The sequence below is a fragment of the Equus quagga genome, chromosome 2 (assembly GCF_021613505.1).
Source record: "Equus quagga isolate Etosha38 chromosome 2, UCLA_HA_Equagga_1.0, whole genome shotgun sequence".
NCBI lineage: Eukaryota > Metazoa > Chordata > Mammalia > Perissodactyla > Equidae > Equus > Equus quagga.
Genome location: NC_060268.1, coordinates 81,510,225 through 81,519,862, shown reverse-complemented (window position 1 = coordinate 81,519,862; position 9,638 = coordinate 81,510,225).

Below are 9,638 nucleotides of genomic sequence, written 5' to 3'. Positions count from 1 at the left end.
TCCAGGGATGAAAACATGGTTACCAGCGGAGGAGCCAGGAATGTACATAGCACCATGTAAATACCTCCCTCCACATCTTTCCAAAGATTCAGCAGAAAAGAAATCAGTATTTCCCAAAGCGGACAACCCTTGTACCAAAAGATGTTTTTTGAAAAAAGATTCTTTTAGTAAATAAGTTTGAGAAGCACCACAAAATATTACCTTCCTCTTAGAGATTCAGGAACATCCAACATGTATTCCACAAATTTTATTGAGCATGTACCAAGGCTCAGTAGAGTTCACGGGCTAGACACCAAACAGGGAACAAATCAGACAGAGTCCCAAACCTTCAGGAAATTTGTAATTTTGTTGTAAATGAACACATCGCATTAGTTTCCTATGGCTGCTGTGACAAACTACCAGGCTGTCGGCTGGCATAGGAGGGACATGCTATCCTGGTGGGTTCCCTTTGAGTTTTTCTCTCCCCACTGGGGTTCAGTAAATCCTCTCTATCTGATCTCAACTATAGAGCAGGCTGGTTGTAAGGAAGAAAGAGAGGGGACAGTGGTCCCTGGACATGGGAAGGCTGCTGGTCATGGCCCCTCCTGGCAGGGTTCTTGCCTCTCCTTTGTCTCTGACTCATCTCAGCTCTTAGAACTTTCCCCCTCTTCCCTTAGAAGAGCCAGACAGGATAGAGGCATTTTCCCAAGGAGCTTTCTTAAAAATTAAGAGAAAACAAAAGGAACGCGGACAAGGGACTTGAAAGCTGCTAGTTGACATAATACCGGTTCCTGGTTTGTGGACGCCTAGACTCCCAGGTAGCTGGCAGCCTGTTTTGCCTCTGGCCTGGCTCTGTTCCCAAGCTCCTTGCTGTCTCTTGGGATTTCCAGCAAGTAGCCTTCTGGCTGCCCCTACTCCAGGACAATGCTCAACTTCATTTTACCTATTTCAAGTTTCTGACACTTTCTATAATCTTCCTATTGAGCTCCAGGTTCTGGAAAGAACAAATCTTGTTTTCTGTGAAACAACTAAAATGTGGTGGGCACTTACTGTATGCCAGACAGGCAAAATCCCTTTCCAGTTTCATACCAGGTCCCATGGGCCAGGCTCCTGACCTTCCTGCAGAAAGGAGGAAACCCTGAGATCACTCTCTCCTCACTCTGGGGGCAGAGCCTGAACTAAAGGAATGCTTTACGGAACTCCCAGCCCTTACAAGCTTTGCCAGCAGGAGAATTCATCCAACAACATAAATGGGATTGAGATCAGTAGAATTTTTAAGAATAAGCCTTTGGACATTCTGCGTAGAATAGAAGGTTTCTCTGGACTTCATGAAAAAATTAAGAGAGAAGGAACGTTCCTGGGGGATGCTATGGAAGCTTCTAGATTTCCACGAGAACATATGTAAAATGTGTCATTCCACCTCAGTCAGATGGTGAGGGGGGAGCAACCCCAGTGACTGACAGGACCACACACCCCTGAGACACTGTAAAGCGCGAAAGCCTGAAACCCGAATGTTCCAGAGGCAGGTCTCGAAGGGAGCGACCCTGCAAGCAGAGCTGATATAAAGTTCTGTCTTGTGCCCTAGGAGCTCCTCCTTGATGGGGGACTTGTAATTTATAATATTGATAAAATATTATTTTGTAATTGATACTGGCATATCATTGAAATTATTTTATATAATATATAATCAATATTATGTCGATTATAAATACCAATGATAATGTTGATATAATATTGATAATGTATAATATTGGGAAGGGGGTCTAGGCACTGTCCTAGCTGCTGCATCACAGTAGTGGACACGGCAGACAGTGAACTCCCGCCTTCACGGAGCTGACATGCTGATGCGATGAGAGCAATAATAAGCATATAAAGAAACACATAATTTGGCACCTTCCCTCTCCTCCTCCAAGCCCAGTAAATCCTCACCCCGGGCACCACTGAGTCAGGAGGAGCACATGAAAATGGCAGCCAGAGCTATGTGGAGAACAGACCATGGGGTGAGAACAGGGAATAAGAATGTAGTTATATCAAAACCATCTTTGGCTGCACCCTGATTTACCAGCTGCAAAGCACTTTCATTGTCCTAGCTCATGGAGTCCTCCCATTGATTCTGAGAGAAAACTGCCACCCCATGTGTTACCACCATTTCAGAGATAAAGGCTCAAGGCCCAGCTTGTTCAAGGTTACATAGAGCCTGCACTTGAACTCACATCCTCTCCACTTGGTGCTGTCCCCACTGCATTCACCCAGAATGGGAGATGGTATCATCCTGGTGGGGTTAAGAAGCTCAGCCACAGGAACCAAATGGCTGCATGAAAAGAAAGCTGCTTCTGCCCAGAGTTGAATTTCTCAGGGCGTGTTTTGCTGGGGTGGGGAGTTGGGGACCTCATCCTGCAGGCTCTGCGCTCTGCCCACCTCTGCGACCTTCAGAATAGGTGCTTGGTAAAGTGGGAGCCCAAACCACTGCCGTCTGGCTTGATGCTGACTCTGAAGGAGGCAGGAGAAACCCGCAGCCATTCACGGACTGGGCAGTGGGGATTTTTGCATCTATTTCTCAAGATGTCTTGGGCAGTCACACTGGTGGGCAGGGAGCATACCACCTCTGTTGACACAGCTGTGGATAGTTCTCCTTGAAATGGGGACCTGGAAATTGTTTACAGGGCAACGGCCAATGGTGTACTTAAAAAATATTTTTTTTTAGTTTATAGGATATACTGACAGATGATAACCAAAGCTACTGCACTTTCTTTCTCCTCCATCAACCAATCAATAACAAAAGAGTTACCAGTAATAATCAAATAAAACTATTTGGGGGCACTTTCTCTACAACTGGGTGGTCATTGCTCACTTTTTCATGCTATCAGATCACATCAGTGGGTCGATAGCACCTGCTTCTTCCCCTCTCTGTCTAGCAGGGGAAATTTTGAGGGGGCATAAAGTACAAGAGGGAAAGTTAATTTTGGATTTCTGAGTCTGGCCAGACAAATTGAGGGTAGTTCAAGCATACACCCAACAGAGACCTCTCTCCAAAAGAGAGAGATGTGTGCCTCAACTTCCCCAGCCGCTCTCCCAGTGCCTAATAGACATGGCTGGGCAGATGTCCCATGTGAGCATGCCTGTGCTCCTACTGGACATAGAACAAGGGCCTGGCCTCACCCAGGTTCAGGAAAGGGCCAGGTGGCCACGGTTCTGGGAAGACTGCGAGCTGTAGTCACTGTTCCAAGACTTGGGAGGGACACTCAAGATGAGGATTGAAGGCCACTGCCAGGGACTGGGCTGGATGCTTGCTGGGAAACTGAGCTGCATTAAGAGGCAATCAAATGATTTTTTATTTTTATTTATTTATTTATTTTGAGGAAGATTAGCCCTGAGCTAACATCTGCCGCCAATCCTCCTCTTTTTGCTGAGGAAGACCGGCCCTGAGCTACGATCCATGCCTATCTTCCTCTACTTTACATGTGGGACGCCTACCACAGCGTGGCTTGCTAAGCAGTGCCATGTCCACACCTGGGATCTGAACCGGCAAACCCAGGGCCGCCAAAGTGGAATGTACAAACTTAACCAATGTGCCACCAGGCCAGCCCCAAGAGGCGATCAAATAATTATTGTTTGCTTTCTAATAAATATGAGACTCTAGCAGAGCTATCCTGATAAGACAATGTCTCCCTCCTCTTTCTCTCCCTGTGCTCTGTCTTTCTTCTCCATTGACATTCTCTTAAAACATTTATTATTATTGCAAAATAATACCTACTTACAGTAAAATATTCCAACAATGCATTAAAGTACAAAGGAAAAAACTAAAGTGCTTGAGATCTAACCACCTAAGAGGTAAATACTGTTAGTATTTTTGCAGCAATCTCTGTGTCTGTGTAATTTCTAATGCTTTTATTGGCATACAACACACTCGGGGTAAAGTGCTCAAGTCGTCAGTGTACAGCAAACGGAACACCGCTGCATAACCGGCACCCAGCTGGTGCCCCTGCCAGCCGTATCCACCCCCAGCCACCAGCACCGCCCGATTTCACACCTCTGGGAGCACTTTGGTTGATATCCTTTCAGACTTTTATTAAACACCCATGTTCCTAAACATAAACCTTGTGACAACTGTGTCTCCTAAATTGGAATTGTAAAAATGGCCCACATACCACAACTTAATTGGCATCCCCGTCTACACTGACTCACTCAGAAAAGCCCTGCCCGGGGCCCATGTGCTCCTGAGTGCTGGCCCACAGCCTGGCTGCCTGTTGGAACCACCTGGGCAGCTGTAACTGCCGATGCCTGGGCTCCTGCTCCAGTGAGGTCGATTTCATTGGTCCAGATGGGCCATCAGGCTATACAGTTGTGTGTCACTTAACGACGGGGGATACACTCTGAGCAATAGGTCGCTGGATGATTTTGTCTTTGTGAAAACATCACAGAGTATACTTACACAAACCCAGATGGTACAGCCGACTACACACCTAGACTATATGGTACTGATCTGTGATACCACTGTCGTATATGCAGTCCAGTGTTGACCAAAACGTCCTTATGCAGCACATGACTGTATATATTTTTTTTCGCCCCAAGTGATCCTATGTGCCACCACGGCGAGATTCTTTGCTCTAGGACCGTTTTCCACCATACAAATGCACTGCAAGTAGGACTTTCTAAGACTCTGTCCCAACCCACTTGTCCCCACAATGACCTTTATGAGACAAGGCAGGGAACATCATGCACTCACTACTGATAAGAAAACCGAACAGATGAAAAGGGGGTAGGGGTAGGGTGGAAGGGGTAAAGGGCACACGTTTATGGTGACGGATAAAAATTGGACTGTTGGTGCTGAACATGATGCAGTCTGTACGGAAACTGAGAGACAGTCATGTAGACCTGAAATTTACACAATGTTGTAAGTCAATATGACCTCAGTAAAACAATAAAAGAAAAAAAAGAAAACGAGGCCTCAGAGAGGTTGTGGTTCTGTGCCTAGACAGCATGACAGTGGCCAGAGGTGCTCATGCTGGTGTTCCCAGCCTCGGGCCAGTTCACGGGCGCGGCCCAAGTTCTCGTGGAGCAGGGGCAGCCCCAGCCCTGAGGAAGTGCTCCCCTTAGCCCTTCACCCCAAGTCCTCTGCCGTGGGGTGAGGCTCAGTTGTATCCGGGGGGCTCAAGTTCTTAGGAGTCAGGCGTCGGAATCCAAGCAGGCACAGAAATATGCTTGCACGTCTGCAGGCTTTCTCTGGAAGAACAGGCCGGGGACTGGGAGGGAAACCTGTCTTCCGCTGGAGAGTAGACACAGGTGGAGAGGGCCCAGGTGCCTGCATTACTTAATTAAAAAGATTTTTATTATTAAAAGTTTCAGGGACCCGCCCTGTGGCCAAGTAGTTAAGTTCGAGCACTTGGCTTCGGCGGTCCAGGGTTTCACTGGTTCGGCTCCTGGGCACGGACATGGCACCGCTCATCAGGGCATGTTGGGGTGGCGTCCCACATGCCACCACTAGAAGGACCCACAACTAAAATGTACAACTATGTACCCAGGGGGATTTGGGGAGAAAAAGCAGGAAAGCAGAAAAAAGAAGATTGGCGACAGTTAGCTCAGGTGCTAATCTTAAAAAAAAAAAAAGGCTAATTAAACATACTTTCAAATATACAGAAAAATAGAGTGGATGGAATATATTACCTTTTTAAATAATTAAGATGTTAAATGAAGATATTTTAAAAAGCACCAAAAGGATATTTCTAAACCATTAGCAGTTGAAATTAAGGAGGACGTTGCAATTTTTTCCCTGAACTTTATTTCCCCATCCCGAGTTTGCTGGAATAAAAGCTCAGTGCGGGTGGGGATTTGCATCTCTTTAGCTCACTGCTGCTTCAGGAACAGGGCTTAGCACAAGGCAGACAACAGCTGAAACTCTCGGTAAATTAGAAAATGTGTGAAGTGAGCATGCATGGCTTTTGGATTTGAGGGGAAATAGTTAATAAATGGTTATATAAAAACAATAGATGCAGGGCCAGTCCGGTGGCGCAGCAGTTAAGTGTGCATGTTCTGCTTCAGTGGCCCTGGGTTCCCCGGTTCTGATCCAGGGTGCGGACATGGCCCCGCTTGGCAAAAGCCATGCCGTGGTAGGCGTCCCACATATAAAGTAGAGGAAGATGGGCACGGATGTTAGCTCAGGGCCAGTCTTCCTCCACGAAAAGAGGAGGATTGGCAGTAGTTAGCTCAGGGCTAATCTTCCTCAAAAAAGAAATAGATGCATGAGAACAGTGTCCTCTTTTGTTCTGCCAGCAGGATGCTGAGCAAGGGATGAGAGGACAGTGTTCCTTCTCTGTGGTCACATCTAATTTTCTCCATGATGTAAAATTAAAGAGCATAGGCGTCAAAAAAAGGGAACGGTGAAAACCCTTGAAGGATAGGTGATAAACCCAGAAAAATCACTGTGCATCTCAGCCATTGAAACTCTTAACTCATAAATGACGCATGGTTGAAAATAACGGGCAGTTGATTCACGAGGGAAAATATAAACTCAGGTGCCTCGGGGCAGGCCTGGGGTCCCGTGAGTTTGTACAATCTCCAAATGGGGGGACGGTGGGATTAGAGTGTCTCTTCAGCTTCCTGGGGCCATGACCTTATACCCACTCTTGTTTCTTCATCTGGTTGTCACCCATAGTGATGACAGAGGGGGACCTTGCTGTTCTCTTTGCAGCAGAGTAGAAAAAGCTGACCAAGGGAATGTGAATGGGAGACATGGATGACCTCAGCCTAGGACACTTGACCAAACTGTGCTTGTCCTGGAGGGATGAGCTAGAATGGATCACACATTCACCCCAAGGGCCTGACCTTTCTGGAAGGAGTCATTTTTGCAGTCTTCTGAGTCACTCTAAACATGCTTGACTTTCTTAATTCTGTTCATGTATGCAATCCTGACTTGTAGAATTCACTCTTGAAAAGCTTCTGCTAATAGTCAAGAACCCAGGAGATGGTGTCCTATGTTCTCTGAGGATGTAAACATGCTCAAGTCATATCCTTGCAGGTGGGCGTGGAGTCACTGGACACGTCTCTTCCTCCTGGATGAGGCGGAGTCCGAACCTGGGCCAGGAGGATGTGCTCGGTATCACACGGGGTGGCCCCAAACTTTCAGAACCCCTTGCCTTGGGCTTTAACACAACCAGATCAGCCAACACCTGGCAACTTCCAATTGCATGTGAATCCAGCCACACTCTCAGGAAGTCTTTACAAATCAAATGATCCTAGGCATCCTCAGGTTTCCCATCTTTATAATCTTTCAGCTCTTATCAAAGTCATTGCCAAACTGTAAGACATATTCTCCTTTCTCAGACAGTCTTGGGTTTACTGAGCATAAGAACAAAAATAACAAAAGCTGACATTTATAAGATGTTTACACATTTCAAAGAGTCTTCAGATAAAATGTCTCATAATAGTCCTATGATGAAAACGTCATAATAATAGTAATTCTTGTCCATTTTCTAGATGGATAGACTGTGGTTGGAAATTTGCCTGACTTACCCAAAGCTGTAGAGGAGCTGGGACTCAACCACGGTCTCCTGCCTCTAGAGCTGATCGTCTTTATGTCACCCCAGCCATTGAAGGAACCTATTCTTATCCAACATCTTATCTACTCCTCTGTATAACAGGATCTCACTAACAGAGTTAGGCAGGAATCAGAAGATGGGTTAAATCAGGGTTACTTCAGGAGATTAAAGCCACAAAATTAGGAGATTAGATCAGATGATCTTTGGGTCCCCCTGAATCCTGACGCATTTTTTATTCTCTCAAAGGGCTCAGCCAAGGGGTCACGTCCCTGGCCAGGGGCTAGATCCCAGTGATGGCAAAAAAGACAATGAGACAGTGTTCAAAAGATAAAATAAAATGCAGGAGAAAAGACTTCAGTGGTGATCTTTCCCTGTGGAATTACCATTAGGTACCAAAGGAACAGTTGGTTTTTCACTTAGCAAACATCTATTAGGAGGTTGCCATGTGCTGGGCATAGATTTAAAAGCTAGGGACATGAAGATAATGCCAGGGTCAGCCTCTGCCCTCTGGCCACAGGAGAGACTAGTGATTAGAAGCCATCCTGGTGAGGGCAATGAGGGGAGGATGGGCCAGATTCCAAGGAGCTAGAGATAGGAGCTGCCATCTTGGCCTGGGGGTTGTGGGGGTGGCGAGGGAGGCTCTAGAGAAGGAGAGGTTTAAACAGAGCCTTGTAGTGAGGGTCAGGGATACACCCCCATGTTTTCAGCTCCCAATCCATCCCCATCTCCTCCTCCAACTTTCTCTCAGTGGTGATGAGAAGATTCGTAGTCCACCACTCTGTGGAAAGCCATAGACAGTTCCCTCAATTGCAGGAGAAGGCAATGATTTCTTCCAGTAACAAACAAATGAGAAAGAAGGAGGACTCTCCTCCTGGGACCTTTTACACCTCAAATGGGGTCCTTTCCCATCCTAACTAGCTCACTCACCTACTCAACCATCAATGTACCTACTAGAAACTATCCATCTGTCACGTGGAAGGTGTACTGGTCAAGGGGTGAGAGGAACAGAAGCTGGGATCCCCACTATCTTTCTCACCCTGCCTGGGGTCTTCAGAAGATGGAATTCCTGCTGTCTACAGCCTCCAAGCCTTTGCTGCTGGTTATATGTCACACTTAAACCACCATTTCTGTGTTCTCAAGTCCTTCCCAAACTTCAACGCAAGTACTGTAGAAACTTTCTGTTTCTGTTTTGGACCATGATGCAAATTTCCACAAATTGTTGTCCACTGTGACCCTGTATAACAACAGCAAGCATATGCATGCACCATAGACTTCAGCTGCCATTCCTCTGTAGTCCCAGCCACAGCAGAGCCATCCATCACCGGATTTTAGCACTCCTTCCCCAATACAAGTGCTTTCACATCTACCCCCGTAAGCACACACGCAAAGAGGGGAGTCCCTCGGAATCAGCAGCTAACATTATTGTTTCCCCAAGTCTGTATTTCACAGATGCTCTTGACTCCCTGTCCACCTCTTTCCAGCAGGGCTGCCCACACAGTGGCATTGAAAATGAGGTTTGTTGTTTCCCTGACTCATCTCCATCTTCCTCCAGTCTCTTCTCCCAGGCTTGTCCTTCCCTTTTCAGCTCCGAGTTTTATTCATGATGTCCCTCTTGCCTGGAAGGACCCCCTCTTCCCCCCTCCCTCCCCCTGCTGCCTTCTCCCCTCCCCCTAGTTCCATATGAAACCCAAGCTCCCAGGAAGCCCACCTACTGAAGGCGCTGCTGCTGCTCCTTGTTATCTGTGTGTCAGCTGATCTTCCCTACATGGACTGAAGGTGCCACGAGGATGGGGACCACTTTCCTTGTCTTTTTTCCCTGAGAAGCACCTGCCACATGCCCTTGCATGTTCTGGATGCCCCGTAGATGAGCACATATTGAATTGGAATCTCGAGAAAGACCATGACAACACATGGCCTCTCTAACACTTAGAGCAAATGCATGAAAATCATTCAATACTTTGTGTATCCAGTAGAAATAGGGTAACCAGCTGTTCCACTCTCTTGTGCGGCAGACGTCATTTAACTTTGTCACAGGATCTCTTAACAAACACTTATGAGGCACCACCTGCATGCAAGGCCCTGGGTGGGGGTTGGGAGGGATTACCACAAGTAAACCCCCATTTA